Source organism: Symsagittifera roscoffensis, chromosome 3 (assembly GCF_963678635.1).
Source record: "Symsagittifera roscoffensis chromosome 3, txSymRosc1.1, whole genome shotgun sequence".
In the NCBI taxonomy this organism is placed as follows: domain Eukaryota; kingdom Metazoa; phylum Xenacoelomorpha; order Acoela; family Convolutidae; genus Symsagittifera; species Symsagittifera roscoffensis.
Window position 1 is genome coordinate 60,189,321 of NC_087064.1, and position 21,694 is coordinate 60,211,014.

The 21,694-nt window shown below is 34.1% G+C and overlaps 1 protein-coding gene across 2 annotated transcripts in view; it reads right to left on the reverse strand.

Moving 5' to 3' along the window:
• Positions 1–21,694, reverse strand: part of LOC134842708 (heterogeneous nuclear ribonucleoprotein K-like) — a 432,138-nt gene that overhangs the window by 164,603 nt on the left and 245,841 nt on the right. The gene's annotated exons all lie outside the window — the stretch shown is intronic.

The following is a 21,694-nucleotide window of genomic DNA, read 5'->3' on the forward strand; positions in this document are numbered from 1 at the left end:
AAAAAAGCATGTGTTTACCAGTGGTGTGTACAGAAATTTTTTGACAGAGGGAACAATTTGAAAAATTTTGAAGTTCGGCCAATTTTTTTCAAGCTCAGCCAAACCTTTTTCAAGTTCAGCCATTTCGAGTTTTAGATCACAACCAATGGCACCAAAACCCTAAAATGACCTTAAATGCTTTAATTTTCTGCCTTATTTAGGAATTTTTGAAATAGTCGAGAATTTTTGAAATAGTCGTGAATTTCTGGAATAATTGTGAATTTGATTTTCTGAAATAGTCGCGAAGCCAATGGGGGCAGAAGAGCGTAGAGGGCAGCCCATGAGATACATACCACTTGATTTACAAATCCACTGCTGCAAACGTTTTTTTAAGTGCGGTTAACCTCAAATTTAGTATAAATTTGGGTCACTAGATCTCTTGGAAAAATATCGAAAGAAAGAGCAGGAAAAGGAAATGTCGATTCCGCTTCTTTCATAAATGACAATTAAGAAAGAGATCTGTAATCAAAACTATGATGTTTCGTCAACTATGATGTTTCGTCAAATCAAAAAAGCAGTTCATTTCAGGACACAAGACTTCAAATATAAAAACTGCACCAATCGGAGCGTAAAACACCTTCTTCTATATCAACTCAACACCGACCTAATTTTTTGATATTTGGCATGAGGGTGAAAGACAACTGCCAGCCTAGAAAATGACGAATGGTTGAAGAATAATAAAAAAGTTTCCAAGTATTTTTACAGTTAGCACACTTGAGAAGACGCAAATATTCCGTTACTTTAAACAATAAACACTAAACAATTTTTCTGCATGCGCGTGTATATCGAAAAAACTGCGAAAAAAAATGGCTCACAACCCTTTTTCACCAGCATTCAAAGTCACTTAAGATAATGTGGTCTAGTATGTTGTTCTCGTTTAGATAAAAATTTTAGGAAAACAGATACAATACTTAAAAAAATTTTCTATTCATGTTAATTATTTTATTGTTGTAAAATTTTATCAACGTCTGTTGTTCGTTAGCCTTTGTTTCAAATTTTAGGACAATCTATTTGTACAATATGTTTAGGACAATCCATATCACAATATTAATTTAGGAACAGGAATATTCAGTTCTAAATACTTGCGTCAATGTTTTAATCAAACTGTTAATATATAATTCTGAATTTTTTCACGTTTAATTTTCTAAAAATTATGAGGGTCTAAAAACATCCCAGTTGGTTAGGTTAATTTGGGATAACTACAGCAAGACAATTGTTGTACTATTATTTCACGTTTAATTTTTTCACGTTTAATTTTGATCAATGTGGATCAAATGTCCTTCAAACTGAACTGAGGCAAGCTATTTATTGAGGCAGGAAAACTTAGTATTGCGTGATCAAACGCAAAAAAAAAACAAACATATTTTGTACTAAACTTTGGGTATGGCTGGAAAATTAAACTGAAAAAGCCAAAAAAAATATCCAAGCAATTTTAAAAAAAAATTTATCAATTAAAATATAAATTTTAAAGCGCTGTAGACGCATTGAGGATTTTGCCCCAATTATCATGCTTGATTTTTATTCAATTTTTTGACGATTTTTTAAATGACAGAACGTATGGTTATATCTGAGACGTCTCCAAATTATTTTTTGAATTCGGTTGATTGTTTGATGTCAATCGGAGTTGATTGCTTTTTTTTGCTCGAAAGTTTTCTCGGCTTTAAAGATTTTGGTACACATTTTATTAGCTCCGTTTTCTCGTGTTTTATCATCTACGGCAAAAAAAAATATGATTGCGTGTATGCTTTGGATGGGCTTACAAACTGCTAGTTTCAACCATTTTGCAATTAAAATTTTTATGGCAACCAAGTTTTTAGACGATAATAGGTTAACTCTCAATGCTAAAATAATGTTTTTGCAATTCAAATTCATATGAGACAAATGGAGGCAAGCAGCAAAAAAATGACAAAGTTAGGTCGACTTAGTTTTGTTTCAATTACTTTGCTTAAATCAATTTTGTCCTAGTAACATTCGGGTCATTCTACAATTGTGATTGGACGTTCTTATTTTACGATCTCCGTAGAAATTCTACAAATACTTAAAGAATGAAAAAAGTAGAAAAGTAAAAACCGCAATTGTTGCCCTAAAACTGTTCCACATGAATGTTAGTTAAGATGTCAAAACCTAAATTTAGATGTTACGATGTTAAAATTTTTTACGTTAAAAAAGCTTTCTGTTTTAAATAATGGATGAATTTTTTAAATTATCACCTCACATGCTACAAAAAAAATTCAGTGACAAAAACTGAACATATCGAGGTAACTTTTTGAAGAAATTGCCTAATCCAATTGATTTTGGAACGGAATTTCTTGAGCCCGATAGTTTTGCCGCTCATGCAAAATAGAAAAAAAAGCGCAGTATTCTTCACAGTTTGGTCAATTGGCAGTTTTGAAACCCTAATAACTCGCAAAATCACAATACACTTGAAGTATTGTTTTGAATTTTGAGCTCAGGACATCAATAGTTTTCAGATGAAATACTAACTACGTCAAAAATGATTAATAGAGAAATCAAAGTTTGCCTGGCGAAACTTGCATTAAGATTGTTTTTCTTCGCTCTTTTTGCTGTTTTGATTTTAACATACAAAAAAAATATAAATGGTTTTGCTCCGACATTCTTTGAAAGCAGGAAAACTTGTTGAGACCCGATCAAAATTTATGGTACCCAGAAGAATCGAAGCAGGCAAAAAAATTAGGTTCATTTTGTATTAAGCCCTGCGAACCGAAGGCCAACGTATCTTTTTAAAAGCAGCCGCACGTAAAAAACGTGGATAGTTCTTTATGACTAACTACAAAACGCTTTCGTCAAACCAGTCAATATAACTTTTGAAAGATATAATTTTTTAACCCGGAAACAAAAAAACGAGACTCCTAGCAGCAAGAATTTTATCAGATCTGGCGAGATCATGCTACATCGGAAGATGCTCAGAAATGAAATGAAACAAAGGTGTTTTCGTTTTCAATATCAAAAACTGTGACCTCCCACGGAAACTCCTTCGGAATCTTTAAACCCAACAGATGTTCTTAACCAGGCAGCAATTAATTAGAACAAAGGGTAATTCAATCATTTGAAATGATCAACAATGCACAATTGAGAACCAATGGTGATATGTACATTAAACTTAATTCACTAAAGAGCAAACCCAGACTAGACGTTAAAAAAGCAAGAACTAGCTTTATTCGGCAAGAACTTGCTAATTGCGCTACAAGTGGGTGCCGTGACACACTTAGTGTGAAAACAACTTTACGTTAAATGTGTTTGCCCGTGGATTCACTAAGAGTTTGATTATTGGATTTCATTTTCAATTTCCAAACTGAATTTCTCCGGTTTCCAGCGTCCTACATTAACCAAAAAGTGTGCGTATTCTTTGTATTGTCTTTTCTGAAAAAGGAAGCTTACTCTTTATGATATCAATTCTTCATTTCCAGATATCTATACTTCCTAATAAAGGTTTTCGGAGTTTTGTTTGAGATCATAGCTTTAAGTCCGCTTCTTGTGCTCAAATATCTCGATACACTTCCATATCTTATCATACCACAGCAAGTTCACAAATTATACTGCGACTATTTTTGAGGCTTCAACGCGACTGGAATTCAGACTATTGAGGTTGTTTTTAGTCCCCTTTTCGAAAAAAAATTATATGTGATCAGGTGGTTTTCTCTGCACACAAATTTGGACTAGGCATTTTTTGCTAAGTTTTTCAGTATGATCTGAAAATCAAGATCAAAAATTATTTCTATCCAAAATGGCTAGATAAAAAGTGGAAATTTAAAAAGTTGAAATGAGTAGTTACCTTCTTCATAATTCCTGCAACAAATCAAAGTAAATGTTTGTCATTTGAAAGTTGCTGTAAATAACACCTTTAATAGATACCGAACTACTCGCTCAACATTCCAGTAGTCAAAGGATGCCCTCTTTAATTTAAGGAGTCCTCTTGGACAATTTTGCCTGTGAATAAAATGGGAACAATATACTGCGTCTTTTTAGTCAACAAAACCACTTGGGAATATCATGATTAGAATGCAATCTAGTAGCATATAGTAAGGTGTTTATTTTAGCATGTATTTGCACTTTGAATTTTCATTTGAAGTTTTTACTTGAAGATTAACACACAGAGTGACTACCATTTAAATTAATTTTTATTAACTAGTAACTAGGATAAAAGTCATCAGTGATTAGGGAAAAATTCACCATCACCAGTTGGGTTAAAAATAAGCGTCATAACATAAAATACTTTGAGAGTATAATATAAACCTTGAGCAATCCAGATATGATTTTTCAATTTATTCATCTAGATATAATTGTATACGTTAAATTTGAATCAGAAAACGGAATCCTTTTCAGAATCCTTTTCTTTTTAAATTTTACACATAAATTGACTTGGAAGAAAACAATTGGATACAAAACCCAAAAAAAAAAATTTTGAAATTTGATGCATACTGAAATGGGCTTACCAATAAAATAAAATTTACATTGTCTAATAATTTTCAATTTAATCTCAGAAACAACTGTTAAGTCTTTGTTCTTGAAGTTTGATGCTGCTTTTCAAGAGACAAAATTTTTGTAGCGCGGTGACTTGTTCTTATCTCCAGACGAGTTTCGACTTTTTAATTTTTGAAGAAACTTTTATAACAGTCTGAAAAACCTGGATATCAGGGGCGTAAAATTAAACAAGTGAGCATTCAACTGTGATCATTTTTCAGAGTTTTAATGGTTTGGTTTTGGTACTATTTTTGTGCCTGTAAATTAAATGGGCAGAAAATTAAATTAAGAGCGTAGGAGGCTAAAAAAATTTTCAAAACTTTTCAAAGATCAGAAATTTTTCAATTTAAGTTAGATGGCAGTTGGAACGTTCAAGGCTGCTCCTGATGCAAGTAATCCTGATAGATTTTGCCTGCGACTGTGAAAACTTTTCCAGGCTATGATTTTTAGGTCCGATTGGTGCGAAACTTACCTTGTGCGACTTTGAATTACCTTGTGCAATGTGAATTAAGAGGGTATTTCTCCCTTTATTGGTGTTCGATTCAGTTTCGAAGATTAAAATTATGACTTCTGTTTCAAGATGCGACGTACCGTACAAAAATTTTATGTGATTATCCCTATATGTTCCAACTGTCTATAAACTGGTCTCGAATAGTTTATGGTCAATTCAAAATTGAAAAAACTTGAATTTTAATCTGAGTACTATGAATCGTGTAAGGAATTAAAAATACCAATTGAATTTGGAACGATTTTGTGATACGGGATAAATCACCACGCATAAAAATGCGCGTTAAACTTTCAGCATCAAAGTATCTCAGCATTCTTTTAGTCACGTTAGTCTATTAGTGAGCGTTTCACAATAATTTTTATGCCAGGAAAGGCTAGTGCTGAGCGCGACTCTTCTGAGAACACTCGAGGGAAATAATTTTGAGAATTGGTCTCAATAAAAAGATTACCATAAGCAGATATATTCTCAATCTTCCCAATTGGTTGTTTTGACTAATATGATGCAGTATATTGCTCGCTCTGTTTTATCCACAGTTAAAATTGTCAAAGACGGACACCTTAGTTTTTTTTGAAGCACTTTGTACGAAACTGACTGCGCTTCTTTTGCCCACTGAAATGTTCATACTAACAATAGAACTGCATCCGAATCCAATGTTCAGTAGTTTTTATTGTTTAGTATTGTCTGTTAAAATAGTTCCCAATGGGTTATAATGACAATTCGGAATATTTACAATTTTTTTCTACAAAAATTACAGCTGGTTTCTAAGTTAAGATTTGCGTAATCGTCTAAAATGAACTTTGTATTCAAAAAGTTGGAACAATAACTTCACGCGATCAGAAAAAAGTCCGGAACAAACTGACTGAGTTAAGCTATTAGAGCGAGTAATTTGGTGTTTTTTAAAGGTGTTACTTATAGCAACTTTCAAACGACAAACATTTATTTTGACAAACACTTATGTTGCAGGAATCATGAAGTAGGTACCTATTCATTTCGACTTTTTAGATTTCGACACTTAACTAGCCATTTTGGATGGAAATCTTTTATCATCTTGATTTTCAGAATATACTCCAAAACTCAGCAAAAAAAGCATAGTCCAAATTTGTCTGGAGAAAAAACCACCCGATCACTTAATTATTGTTTTTTCAAAAACGGGACTAAAAACAACAAATTTTGGTCACATAGGTCTGAAATCCAGTCGCGTTGAAGCCTCAAATATAGTCGCCGTATTTTGTTGTATGATATGACATGAAAGTATGACGAGGTTTTTGAACACAAGAAGCGGACTTAAAACTATGATCTCAAACAAAATCCCGAAAAGTTTTATTGGGAAGTATATGTATCTAAAAATGAGGAATTGATATCCTAAAAAGTAAGCTTTGTTTTTGAGACAAGACAAAACAAAGCCAAAATGTGTTATAATTACGCGCATTGTTTGGTTAGTGTTAGGACGCTGGAAATTGGAGACAAGAAAACAATCATTTTCGAAATTGAAAATGGAATCCAATTATGAAACTCTTGAAGACCCAACGAGCAAACACTCTTAACGTAAAAATTGTTGGCACATTAAGTGTGTCACGGCACCCACATGTAGCGCATTTAGCAAGTTCCTGCCGAATCAAGCAAGTTCTTGCCTTTTTAACGCCTAGGCTGGGCTTCTTACTGAATTAAGTTTTATGCACATATCACAATTGGTACCCAATCTTGCATTGTCAACCATTTCAAGTGATTGAATTACCTTTTGTTTTCCTTAATTGCTGCCTGGTTTAGAACATCCGTTGCGTTTGAAGTTTCCAAAGGAGTTTCCGTTGGAGGTCAATATTCTTGATTTTGAAAATGAAAACACCTCTTTTCCATTTCAGTTTTGAGCATTCTCCGATGTAGCAAGATCTCGCCAGATCTGATAACTGTCTCCGTTCTGTTGGTAGGAGTCTCGGTTTTTTTGTTTAACAAACAATGATTTAACAAACTTTCATGGAATCAAATGATAAGTCTGATAAGTCTATAAGATCTGGTACAAATGTGGTATAAAATCTGGTATAAAATCTGTCTTAAAATTATGGATACACTCCTTTAAATATGCATCCAAGTTCTAAATATTTGTTTTGGCATTTGGGATGAACACTTTTTCTTCAAAGGAATTTTATGTTCAAATGATATCTTGGTTTCGTTTTGTGATTCAAAGACCTGCATTTATAGACAAAGAAATTACTCCCACAGACTTTTGTTCTCATTGCAGTTGGTGAAGTTTATCCAAAACGCAAATAAACTGATCGCCGATGTAAATTGCTGCTGACTTTTAACTTGTTGGTCGTAATAAGAATTAAACTGCCTTGATAAATTGGTCTGTTTACTTCAATCCTGAAGTAGAAGAATTGAATTATTTTTAAAGCCCAAATACATGGCAAAATTTAAAATCAAATTGCAATTTTCAAATCGCTGCATGCTTGAATAAACATTTGTTTATGAACTCCCGAAACTGTTCTGGGTTCCGCAACATTCGTTTCATCTTTTGCACTTTTTGAGAGTAGTTTGGAGCAAGACGAGGTTTTTAGCTATTTGTCTGTGGTTTCCACAGCAGCAAAAAAAGTCATAAAGAAGCTTGTTGTTCCGACTTTCGATACGAAAGTAACGGAATATTTGTGCTCGGGGTGGCTTTTTTTTCTTCAGACAAAATTCATTTTTTAACTCGCCATTTTTGAAGGAATTGTTTTTTATCACTCAAAAGGTTTTGATGTCCTGAGCTTAAATTTGAAAAGATATTTCACCTGATCATTTTTCGTAAAGTTATGGGGGTTTGAAAATTGCCATTTTGGCCGATTTGGGACAATTAACGCGCGATATATTTCGCGCTATTAACGCGTAAGCGGAGATTTAATCCGTCTTAGAAATTGTTCCAAATTGGTTGAAAGAAGCTTATTTGCCATAATTGATTTGTTACAAGGAGCGAAATTTATCCTTCTGTACTTTATATGGCGTGTGGGCGGATGATTTTCATTAAAAAATTTCAAATTTTAAAAAAAGTGCTCAATTTATTTTATCACATTTATTTTTTTATAGGTTATTACTGCTCAATAAACATTAAAAGGCAGTCGGAACATTCAGTGCTTCGCCCTGATACGAGCAGTCTTGTTTGGCTTTTGGCCGCTTATTAAGAAAAAAAGAACGCGTTGTTTCAATTTGTTGTAATGAAACGTGCATTGCTTAATTGTACAGAAAAGACTTAAATGCGTGCCTGAATTGAATAGCATGAGTTGCTTTAGTCAAAAAATGCAACAGGTGCTCAATTCGTGGTTATTTTTTATTTGGTCCCGCCGGTCGTGAATAGTTTTAACCGGTCGGATTGATTACGGATAAATTTCCTTGGTCTGCAAAATCTAACCAGACTGCTCGTATCAGGGCGCAGCCCTGAATGTTTCGACTGCCTTTTGAGGTTTATGGAGCAGTAATAATTTTTAAAAAAATAAATGAAATAAAATAAAATGAAATTTTTTGTCTAAAATTTGAAATTTTTTCAAATGAAAATCATCACCCCACTCGCCATATTAAGTGCAAAAGGATAGATTTCGTTCCTTGCAACAAATCAATTAAGGCAAATAAGCTTCGTTCAACCAATTTCTAAGACAGATTAAATCTCCGCTCACGCGTTAATAGCTCGAATTATATCGCGCTTAATTGTCCCAAGTTGGTCAAAATGGCCAAAATGGTAACCTTTAAACCCTCATAACTTTACGAAAAATGATCACAGGTGAAATATCTTTTCAAATTTAAGCTCAAGTCAACAATACCTTTTGACTGATATAAAATTCCGTCAAAAATGGCTAGTTAAAAAGTCGAAATTTGTCTGAAGAAAAAAAACCACCCAGAGCATAAATATTCCGTTACTTTCGTTACAAAAGTCCGAACAAAAACCACAACCTCGGGCCGCGCAATCAATCAGAATCTTTTTAATGCCGTCGGTAGAGCTCAAATGTTAATCTGAGATTCTATTTTAAGAAGGAAGATGAACCAAGTTGACTTATCGTTTTTTTTTTCGGTTATAAGTGTTCAGTTGAATAAACTTCAACTAATTACCTTGTTTTATAATTGCGTCATAGAGTCAAAAGTCATTTTAAAAGCGGTTGGCTACGAATTATCGGCCAATTGAGAACCCTGATGCCCTTATCAATTTCAATTTGATTTATCGGGAGCATCCGTTCTTCTTTTCAATTTCGGCAAATATTGCAATTAGGTAAAAGAGACCAAACCGTTTTCTAGATTTGAAATTGATGTTTTTGTCAGGCTTCGGATTCAGTTTTCTAATTCACGTGAAGCCTCTTTTAAGAACATTTGTTCCACATGCAGTCTTTCTTCCCCATCTCGTTTTAGAGGCTTTTGTAATAACCCGGCTTTGAGATACATTTTCCCGTGAATCTCGATGATGAGCATTTACTCGTGGAGGATGTTCAACCTTATGAAAGAAATGAGCACATGATTTCTACTTTTTTCTCTAGCGAATTATTTAAAAGATATCTAAAGTGTTGTTTGTTAGGTCTTACATATTTTTTCTCTTTTTTTTTTAAGCGAAAAGCTTTATTTCTTCTTTTTGAAAACAGTCGATATTATCATAGGCAGAGGCGGTCGCCCCTCTCCCCTCGGGGATATGACCTCCTGACGTCCCAAGGGGTCACCCTTTGTAACAGTTTGAAAATATTCATTTTCGACTGAACGACCCTAAAATCTTTAGCTAAGGATAATTTGTGGAGAGATTGAGCGCTGAAAAAAAGCATTTTTTTCTTAAAACAAAACTGTCAAAAGGTGCTTAAAAACTTTTTTTTCAACAATTAGCCTGCAGCACAGAAAACTTGGTCATAGTAGGGTCTTTTAGGGTCTTTTAGAGCAAAAGCATCCCCCTCGAGAACACCGTGATGAGTTATGTCTGGAGTGTATAACTCATAGAGTAATTTCGGATAGGGTACACCGTCTGCTCGTCACGCTATCTTATTTTCGGCCGGATAGATTCGTGCAACTTCTTAGTCTAATACCGATCCTAATCTTACTCTTATACTATCTAGTCTCAGGTTGTTTAACTAGTCTCTGCTAGGCTCAATAGATCTAGGGTATACTGGTTTATTGCGGCTGCTGAAGTGCTCGGGAGAGTCCAACTAATTTCTAAGTTAAATTCAAATCTCTCTGGTGCTGAAATTACAAGTAACTTCAGCACTTACAAATAAGTGGGTTGTTAGTTAGATGGATCATGATTGGTTAATATTAAATACTTTACATTGGTAAAATATCTAAATTATCCAATCATAAAATGTAGTCTAGATCAGGTTCCACCCATCCGGGTTTTACAGAGTTTTTTAGAATAGTTCTTCTGCAATTCGAAGGATGGATGATGGACGTTGGTGTTTGGCGAACATCATATTTCTTCTGTTTCCTCTTTGTTAAAGAAGTTCCAGGAAGCTGGAGTTAGAGACATAAGACGTTGTGTCTTCTAGTGACAACGACTAAGTCTTTGCAACAAACTCAAATCTGATTTCAGAATGGTTTGCTATGTCAGGTTTTTCTGTTCTGCGTGGAGAACTTCTTTTGTGTCTGATCTAATTTGGGAATGGTGTGGAGATTGTGCGTGGAGGGGATGCCTGGTTACTCGGATCTGTACGTATACTTGAACATCGAGGTGGTCATTGGTCTAGTTCAATGAAGTCCTTTTCTGCGAAGTCAAGTCGTACTCTAAATCCTTTGAGTTGTGATTGTGGGTGGCAAATCGATTGTGGTTGGTCATTCTCTCTCGAGTGTAGTGGGGTCGTTTTGTCTTTAGATGTTCGTCCTTGGTGTTGTATTCTGATCTATGTATTGCATAATGTAATTTACATTTTATAAAACATTTATTAGTTTAATATTTTTTAATTATGATTTTAGTTAGTTGTTTTCACAAAAGCTTTTTGTTTTAGTTCGGTTATTTTGAAGAGTTACTCACACTTGAGTAGCTCTTATTAAAAATAGAGGTGTGGTCACAAAGCGTGGATGTAGCGCGGTGGGTTAGGCCGGCTATAGAGCATGCTCAGGACGTCCTTCCTGGTGGGTTAGGCCAGGAGTGGGAGTATGATTTCATGCGGTTTTTGTGAGGGGTCCTGTTATGTGACAACGTTTTATGTTGGGTTTGTTGTGGTTTTTCTTATGTCTTGTTGGTTATGTCCTTTTTCCAAAAAGCAAATTGTTCGTGGTATGGGTTTGTCTTTCGACTTTTTTGTGTTTTATTATTTCTTTCTTAGACTTTATAATAGTCTTCAAAAGAATAAATTATCCAGTTTTAAACTGGGTTAATCCGGTTTGGGTACCGTTGGTTTCCTTTTCTTAGTCATGCTGTTATTCTATGATTTGTGGTATTTAGTAAGCTGCGTTGGTTAGTTTTATTTAGTATATGATTCCTTTCCAACCGGGTTAAAGGAAAGTTTGAAACATGTTATTATATGTTAGAGTTGTTGAGTGTGAAAACTTGAAACTGAAATTCATTATTTTAAACAATTCTTCGTGGGCGAGCTGTGCGAGTGTGGATAGAATTCTTATGCGAGTGAATGAAAATATCAAAAGGTTAGTACTGCTTTTGCTTCTTATGAATTTACTACATAGAATTTTAATTTTACTGCTAGTTGTTGGGGGAAATTAAGTTACAAATTTTTATCATAATTAGATTTACTGCTGGTGGGGGAAAAATTTATAAATTAATTTACTGCATTGGTATTATATTTATTTAATTGTTGGTGCAAAAAGTTAATAGGGTTTTAAACAGTTTTGAAGAAGTTTGCTATATTTTTTATTTTTCTTTTGTGAATTTTTCAGATGATCGTTGGATGAAGGCTAAAATTCTAAAGAAAACATGGATAAAGAATGGTGAGTTTCTAATGTTTGAATTAATTAGTAATATGTATAATTCATACTTACCTGTTAGTCGTCGGGGAAGAAACCGTGGGGGAAAATGTCGTGAATGAGATCTGAAGTTGTTAGTAGTTTGGCTAATATGCGGATGATATTTTTAGTTTGAAGCAGTGGCCAAAGCAATTGAAGTGCCTTAATTGTGGTTAGTTCTTCAGTGCCAACTGCAAATTCATAAGGTGTGTTTTGGATTAGATTATATAATTTGTGGTTGAATTTAGTGTTATGGATGAATTCTAAAATTGGGATTTCTATAGGTTGTACAAACTCGTGCGGGATAAGGAAGGGTCGGGATTCTTCGGCGTTGAAGGTCTTGGTGATGGGACAGAAGATGTACATTTGGGTTATGGGATCATAATTGCGAAGAATACCATGAAGGTTAGTATCTTTAATGCAATATGTGAAATTTAGGAAAAATGGTGAAGTGTATTTGGAATTAATGAATTGAAAGCGATGGTGTGGTTGTCTAGAGGGTGTGTGTAGGTCAAAGTGATTTTGGATGAAGCGATAATAACTATATGTGTGGGTTTGTTTAGTGCGCAACATAATATCGTGTGAGCAGTGTAAATCTCTTTCGTGTGGTGCAAGGAAATGAAAGGTTAGTGAAAATATTTGGAAGCGTTCTTTAAAACTTTCGTATGCTTGTGTGTCTGTTAGTGCTTCTGAAATAATGTGATCAAACTTTCGGTCGAAGATGTTTAGTGTAAATATATATGGTGTCTTGATGAAAAATTTCTCGGTAATTTGTGGATTAGCGAAGCGATCGTCGTCTAAGAATTGATCTTGGTTAGCTCTGATGATGTTGTGATCATAGTATTCGAGTGTATATTCGTTAGCTCTAGGTGCAGTGTGTGTTTTTAGTGATTTTTTATATCCAACGTAAGTAAATTGTCTAGCGGTTAGTGGTGTAGTGAGTCGATATAGCATGTCCGTATTTCGCTCTATATCGATGTGAGTGTTAGATAAAGGTAAGCAAAGAGGGTTAGTAAAATGATAATATGAGGTCCAAGAGAGAGTGGGCATCAAAACGTATTCATCTACAAAGTTGCGTGTTTCGTTAGTGTCGTGGGGGGTGTTTAAGGTGTATTGTGGGAATGAGGGTAAGGTGATGGCTAAAAATTCTTTTGTGTTAGTATGCTTGGGGTGGTTGATGTATTCACGGGCTGTTCCTGGTTTTGCTGGGAAAGGATGGTTGGGGAACTTTCTTTTAAAAGTGCGGTAAGCTCTATTAGTATTGTGTGAAGATTCAGTTGATGTGGATGATGGTGCTAATGATTCAGTATAATTTGAAGAGGGTGTAGGGGTAGGGGGGTTGGATGAATTGATTGTGGAGGAGATTTGGTTTATTGCTGGGGTATGGAGGTGGTAGGGTTGTTGTTGAAGGGTAATAAAATTATCTAGCTCTGGGGAGATTCGGGGGGTGTCTGGAGAATGAGATGATTGGTCAGAATGAAGTGAGGAGTAGGTTGGGGTAACTTGGGAAGCATAAGAGGGTGTGGGAGTGATTGGGTCAGGGTTATTGGATAATATGGGTTGAAAAGGGGGTTGAGAAAAATTAGAAGAGTTATGAAAATTATTGGATGGGGATGGTTCTGAGTCGGCAAATTCATCGGGGGTTTCAATATTCGGGTTATTGAGTTGTGAGATGGAATATAAAACTGAGATGTGTGAATTAGTGTCGGAATTCATGCCTGATGTTACATTACTAGATGGAAAATCGGGTGGCGGAAAAGCAAAAAGTGGTATTATTGGGATTGGAGAGGTAAGATTGGTTGGGTGGGAATTTGATCGGTGTAGTGATCCAAGTTGGCGGCTCATCGTGGGCTAAAAAAATGATTATTTTGAGACTGAAAAGCGGTGGTATGGGGTTGTTCAATAATTTGTTCATAAGTATTATGGTCTTGTGACTGGTGTGTCATTATGTGTTGGATGGGACTTTGCGATGTGGTGAGTTGAAAATTTGGATTATGTGTGATGGCTAAATTTCGAAAATTTCGTGGGGCTAGGGATAGTGGATGGTTATTTGGTAGGGGTGATAATTGTGGTGCCGTTGGCGTTATGTCTACATTGTTATGTTCTTCGTCGTATGTATTTTGTCGTGTTGCTATTTTTGTGTTATATTCTTTTATTTGTGCGTCTAAAAGAATTTTGTTTATAGATGTAGAAAAGATTCCAAAAAATCCTGCAAAGAGTATGCGTGCTACGCTTGCTTGTCTGTTTACTTGTGTGTGTATAGCACATGTGTTGTAGATTCCTTTTAAAAGTGAGAAAAGAAATCCAATAAAGTTAAACATTGCGTATAAAATAGTCAATTTTTCTAAGATGTAGTAGGGCCATCCTAGAAAATCGAGGATCTCATTTTTGAGTGTAACAAAGCTAAAAATGTTAATTGGTGATATATCTTGGGGACGGTATTTTTCACCGTTTAGATATATATAATCTTTAATGTCTTTAAAATATCCGCTATAGTCTTGCGTGTAGATATCGGCAAATCCTGCGGTTTCCGCAAGTTTGCGTAAATTTTGGTCTATTGATTGTCTTTGTATAGTGTCCATTTGTGTTAATAATTCTTGGAATTGTTGTGTTCTAATGTGATGTTGAATATCTGATTTTGAATAGATTCCTATTGATTGTAAGTCTATATTTGGGTTTCGAGCAATAGCGCGAATGCTTTCTGGTGAAAATTTTTTGAGTGATTGCATTAATGTGGGATATGGAGTGAGAAGATAATATTTATTTTCATCAGGGTTTAGTTGTACTACATTGTGGCTGTTTTCTGATCCACATGGGACTGCGGTATCCCAGAAATAGGTTCTTCGTGAAAGTGTATCCACGAAATGTACTTTATTCTTATAAAAGATAGGGATTCTTTTATAACATCGTTTATCTTCAAAAACGTATAGTGGTGATACTTTTTTAGTACAAGTATAAAACCATAAGATGTTTCCTTCATAGTCTAAAAAATTTGATCTATTTCCAGATAATAAGTATCCTGCATAGGGTATTTTTAATACTGCTAGTGCAAGTGATTGTAATATTTGTGTTCGTTCTAATTCGCATAGTTGGTGTAGTGTTTCTAATTCGGAGAGTGACATTTCTTGAAAAATTCGGCTAATTGTATAATCTAGTTTCATATCTAAATGAATATCATAGTGGATATTACCGAAATATGTAGTATTCATTAGTGATAATTCTTGTAAGCGTGTGCTTCTGGTGTCATGGGGTTTTAGATGTCCACCAGGTTGTCCGTTGCTTTTTTCAAAATTAACTGGTATATAGGATGTTCCTTCGTTTGGAGGATGACCTGTGGCATATGGGTCAAGTTTTATTTTTCCAGTGGTCATGTCGAATCCTTTTTCGTATTCAACTAATATTTCAGAGTATTGTGTTCTGTGAAGTGGATTCCTGTATTTACATGCAAGTTCTGTTTCTTGATATATTTGAAAACGTGTCAATTTATTTTCTATATTGTGTATGTTTCTAAAATTAGTACTTTGTTTTCGTGATGGATGTACTTGTTCATATGGAATTGATTGTATAAAGTATTTTTCGTGAAATTTTATCATACGAGCGTGTATTCTTGCTACTTGAAATGTTGTACATGTATCTTCGGGGAACCAAACAATTGTTGCTTGTGTTCTCGTTGTAGGGTCGCAATAACCTTGATCATTTTTACAAGGTAATCGGATTCCTTGATAGATCATTGTATTATCTGATAAATCTCGTGTTAGTTGTATTTTTTCGAGTTGTATTTTCCAATCGAAAAACATTATTTCTTGGTATCCTTTATTTTTTGTGTCTGCTTTGCAGTTTGATGGGTCATTTATACCAATGTGTGGTATCCAATGTTTATCGTGTAGGTCATAGGTTAATCGTCCGTGTGCGCCGTTATACGGGTATTTTTCGTCTAGTTTTATATGTCCTTGGTGTCTTTCAAGTTGTGATTGATGTACAGAATCTGAAAAAACTTGAAAGATAACTAACTTTCTGTCGGAGTTTTTATTTTGTGTGATGTTTAGTCTAAGTAATTCATTTTTACAATCGTCGGGATTGAGATGTAAAAGACGTTCTATATTACTCTGATAGAATGATTCATGGTCAAGTCGGTTTTTGTTTCCGTTCGAGACTTGTGAACAATGTACTTTCTTTTCGGAAAATGTTGCTGTGAATTTATAACCTGTAACTGTTGTTGCTCGGGCTTTTGAATAGAGTGTTGCTATTACATCTGTGGTTTCTATAGCTTGTGGTTCTGTTTCACATTGTGATACTTGATTTATTGCATATTTATGTAGTGTTTTTTGTTCATTTTCTTCACAATCGTAATGTGTTACTAATAAATCTTGTGGTCCTGTACGAGGGGAAGGGTTTATGTTTTGATTTGAGATTACTAGAAAAAGGAGTTGGAGAAAAATTAATAATTTTAGAATATACATGTGTATGATAATCCTGAGTATGGATTATAAAATGTAATGTAGCCAATTGTGTTTTTGGTATATCTGTCGTATTTGTATATTACTTCAGTAGTTATAAACGGTGGTGGTAGTGATTGAGCTGTTATGTTAGGTGGGTTTAATGGGTAGGGATGTTGGGTAATATTGTTTAACTTAACTGTGATTTCAAACTTTAATTGTAAACTGTTTTGTTGGAGTATTTGAATATTGTGATCACGGATATCGTTGTGAATATCTTGGCGATATTGTAATCTATTAAGTGCCCAGTTATGAAGGCGGTTACTTTCTTGATGTTGTCCAAATAATGGTGGAGGTGCTGTAAATGTATTCCAATCTAGTCTTAAAGGAATATTTATTGATGATTGTTCTCGATATCTGGCGTCGAGATTATTTGGAAAATTTAAGTTAAAAGGTGGTGGTGAAATCTGGCTTATTGATGGTGTTGATGGTAGTGATAATGTTTCTGGTAGTGATGAGGATGTTGTTGTATCCGTAGAAATATCTATTGGATTATTGACTAAATTTAATTCACCTTGTGTAAATGAATGTGTTGTCCAATATGGTAGTCGTGATGCCTGGTTTGGGGGGTTAAAGGGATTTTCACGTATTTGTTCAGATGTTGGTGTTGAACCTAAGTAATCTGATGGTAGGCTTGTGGTGCTACGTTGTGAAAGAAGCGTAGGGGTTTCTGGTAATATACCAATGGGGTTTTCTGGAGTGTTTTGTGATGGGGATTGAGGTATATCAAAATGAACTCGGGGAGTTTGAAAATTTCTGTTTCGTCGAGGATGTATAATTTGTCTATTTATTTCGACTGTATTTTGGTTTTGACTAGGATTTCTTATTCTACTTAGTTCTTGTGGTAGTGTTGGGTATAGGTTATATGTTGGTTCGCTTAGAGGTGCTTGTCGTTGAACTGGTTCTAGTGGTTCTGATAAACGAGCATGTCGTTCTTCAAAAGTGTATGGATTGTCTTGAAAAGAAATTCGTGTAGATGTTTGAGGATTTTGAGTAGTTGAAGGTGGTGTTGGGTTATCTTGGGATGATGTCGGTGAAGACTGATTCTGTGACTGTTGGGTAGCAATTTTTGATGGATTTTTGAATTGTTACTTTAGTGGGAAGGTTTATGTTTATTATAATATTCTTCCAAAAAAAGAATTAGAAGGATTGTTGCTAGGGCAAATGTGAAGATTGCTTTCTTTATACATTTACATATTGTCAAAATGAGGGATGATAAGAATGCTATGAAAATTACAAACAATAAAAAAATATCAGTTCTACTGAAAATTTTTCGTATCATTTAGACAAGTTATATGAATCGTACCTGTGGATATAATCAAGGGTTTTGGAAAGTTGGAGGAATAGTTCGAGTATAGTGTAGAAAATTAAAAAAATGTTACAAAAAATGATTAGGATTATTAGAAAAGATTCAAGTATATCAAAAAGAAATATTATAAAGGTTTCAAGTATTGTAAAAAAATGTTTAAGATTTATGAGTATTTGAGTAACTGATTGAGAGAAGAGCATTTAAGAAATGATCTCTTGGTCGAATATTTTTTGCTGTTTGAGGCGATTTTCTAGTGTGGTCGGATTATTTATTAGTTTTTTGACAAGTGGGTTGAGTTTTGTAAAAAATTGTTGGGGGCAATTTTCATGGTGATCGGGAGGTCGTCTTTTTCTTTATTTTTGTTTGTCAAATGATCCGGGGTATGGTGAGATTTTTATACTTTAGGCTAATTAAAATGTTCATTTTGTTACCTTAGGCTAAGTTAACAAATTTGTTTTGGGGGTATTCGTGGTCTGAGTTGGGGAAATATTGTTGATCTTTGGGTTATTAGATAAGGGAGGGGTACGGTATTATGGTGATATTTATTTTAGTTGTCAAGTTGGAGTGGTTTGCTTATTTTTGACCTGGAGGTCGTAAAGTTATAGTTATAGATGTGCCTGGAGTTCTATATGATTCGTCTAATTGGTCTTAGTTTGAGTTAGAGAAAGTGACGGATTGGATGAATCCTATTGGTCTATTTTGAACTAGAATTATTACGTACTTGTCAGCATGTTATTTTGAAAAATGTAAATGAAAAATGTTTCGAAGGTTTCAAGATTGTGAAGTATAATGTTAAAATTACTTTTGAAATTCCACTTTCTTTAAAATTTTAGATTGGGGGATGAATATTTTATAGTTTTTACGTGGTTGATTTCGGAGTCTTGTTGTTTTTCTATTTTCTGATTTGTCGATTTGTTCTTGGGGTATTATTTGTTCGGTCATTTTTCTATTTTTTCTTTGTTTTGGGGATTCTTTATGGTTTTGTGTATTGTTTTTGGTGGCGATTGGTTTTGTGTTTTGATTTTCGGTGGGGTTATCATTTTGTTCTGTGTTTTTCAGATGTGGTTCATTTTGAATGATTTTTAATCCTGTGAAAGAATATAATTGAGTTAATTCGCGGAGTGCGTATTCTTTTGGGTAATAAGGTAATAGGTTGTTTCGATGTTGAACGATTTCTTTTTTGTTTGAGTCGGTAATTTTATATGTGACATCAGTGGGTTTTGCAATTATTTGGTATGGTCCTTTTCAAAGGGGTTGTAATTTTTTAGAAATTCCTTTTTGAGTATTAAAATTAGGTATTAAAACAAATGTTCCAATTTTTAATTCGGAGGCTGGTGTAAAACGTGAATTGATTTGTTCATTAATGTTTTGTCTTTGTAATAACTTTTTTGTTATTTTTTGATAAATTTCATTGTGTTTTTTATCTCTATTTAGAATCCATTCGGTGTGTGTACCGGAGGCTAGTTTAAGAATTTGTGGGTGATGAAAATGATCTTCATCGTGTGTATGTAAAGGTAGGTTATAACAAATTGAATCTTTATTTGGTTGACAATAACCTTGTGCGTTTTTATGAGAATTTGCTGTAAACATTATTGGTTTGCGTGGCTTTTGGTTAAAAACCATTTCGTATGGTGACATTCCTAAAGTTGTCGTAATTTGTGAATTATATGCTAAGGGAAATAATTTTACATCTGCTGACCAATCGGTATATTTTGTATCATTTCCGTTGATGATACATCTGAGATATTCTTGTAATGAACGGTTCATACCTTCGACTAAGCCGTTTGTCCAAGGTGCGTGAGATGTACGTGGTTTGTGTTTAATGTTATATAAATGACATAGTGTGATAATTTCATTATTTATGAATTCTGTACCGTTGTCTGTAACTAAAATTTCTGGTAGTCCGAATTTTGCTATCCAGTGTTCATAGAGTGTTGTGTAAGCGTAATAAGCGTTACAATGTGGTACTGGGTTAAGTGCTACATAATGTGTAAATGCGTCAACAATTACCATAATGTAGGAGTTTCCTTCGGATGAGGGTGAAATTGGTCCTTTGGTATCAAATGAGATACGATGATTAAAGTACAAGCTTTGTCCTTTAAAATCTTGTTTTTGTGCTATTTGTTTTTGATTTGGGTAAGGTTTATTTAGTTGACATACTATACAGTCATTGCATAGTACTTTTATCCAAATTGGTGCATTTGGGAAATAAAAGTTTTGTATAAAATTTGAATATGTTTTTTCTGATCCAGAGTGTCCTTTAATATTTTGTGTATGTGAAATATTAAAAGCTATAAGAATCATACTTAAAGGGAGACAGGGAACTGTAGATTCATTTAGTTTGTATTCTAGAAGGTCTGTGTTTTCGTTAATTGTTGTATTGTTGAATTTTCGAAAATATCTGAGGAGTGTTTTGTTTCCTAGAATAGTTGAATCTGCTTTGATAGGTTTAGTTTTATATTTGTGCCATGATTTCAGTTGTCGAATTACTGGGTCAAGGTTTTGATATTGTTTCAGTGTTGAAATTGTAATTGTTTCTGTTGGGGGGAGAAAAATGTTTTCGATTTCTAATTTAGATAAGGGTATTGTGTCAAGTGGGTCGTGGAGGTCAAAAACTTGATTTATTGTGTATTTTGAATCGTTTGTTTGTGGTCCTGATAAGTTTATTTTATCAGTCAGATTTTCTTTTTCAATTAGTGGAAAATGGTCTTTTTTAGGCGGGTGTTGTTTTATTCTTTTTTGTTGGGTGTTGTTTTTTATCCATTGTGAATATGGGATTGGTTTAAAAGTTGATGTTCCAAGTAGATCAACTTCATAGTGATTATTTTGACAATCTAAATAAAGTGGGAAATGTTGTAAATTATTTATTTGTGATTGTTCAACGTCAGTTTTTACTGCATATTTGCATTCCAATCGGGGTGATGTTTCATTTTCTGCAAGGTAGAATTTTATGTTTTTGGGTATTTCAACTGTTGTTTTTCGAGTAAGTAATTCAGGTGGTGTATTTCGACTTAAGGTGTCTGGTAATGCAAGATTTTTTCCTGCAGTCCAAACTATATGTAAGTTTGGAAATTTCATTAGAATTAGTTGAAATCTGTAAACTCGGTGGTTTGGGTTAGATTTTTGTGTAAAGAGAAAGATGATTGGTTTATGGTCTGTGAATAAAACTGTGGGGTGTTTTGATCCAAGTATCAGAAATTCATATTCTGTCAGTGTATATATTATGGCTGTACATTCTCTCATTAGAGTTGAGAGTCGTAGCTCTGCTTGAGTGAATAATCGAGAATTTGCTGATATGAGGTTCATTTTATTTGTACCATTATGTGATTGTAATAGTGCTGCACCGATGCCAAAGTTCGAAGCATCGCACATTGCATAAAATGGTTGATTTGAATCTGGAATTGTGTTTGAAATTTGTTCAGTTAAAAGTTTCTTTATTTCTTCAAATCGTGTTTGATGTTCTGTGTTCCATTCAAAATTATTTTGTTGTCTAAGGATGTTATAAAATGGTCGTAGATATAATTGCATTTTATAAACATATTTACTTAAAAAGTTTAACATTCCAAGAAATTCTTGGATTTTCTTTTTATTTGTTGGTGGTTGAAGTTTTTGAATAGCGTCAATGCGTGATTTCAATGGAGTGATTGTTTTTCTTTCTATATTATGTCCTAAGAATTTAACTCTTGTCAAAAAGAAGTGTGATTTATCGGGGGCGGCCTTCAGATTTTCGTTCTGAAGTATTTGGTGATATTTTTCTAAAACATTGAACATCTCGTCTTTTGTTTGTGATTGCATAAAAACATCGTCTAAATAGGTGATTGCGTTTTTCTTGAGTATTAGTGGTCTAAAAATTTTGCTCATAAAAGCTGAAAATGCTGCTGGTCCTATGGATATTCCATAGAATAAGCGGTTGAATTCATATTGTTGGTTTCCGATAACAAATTGTGTTAAACGTCGTGATTGTTCATCTAG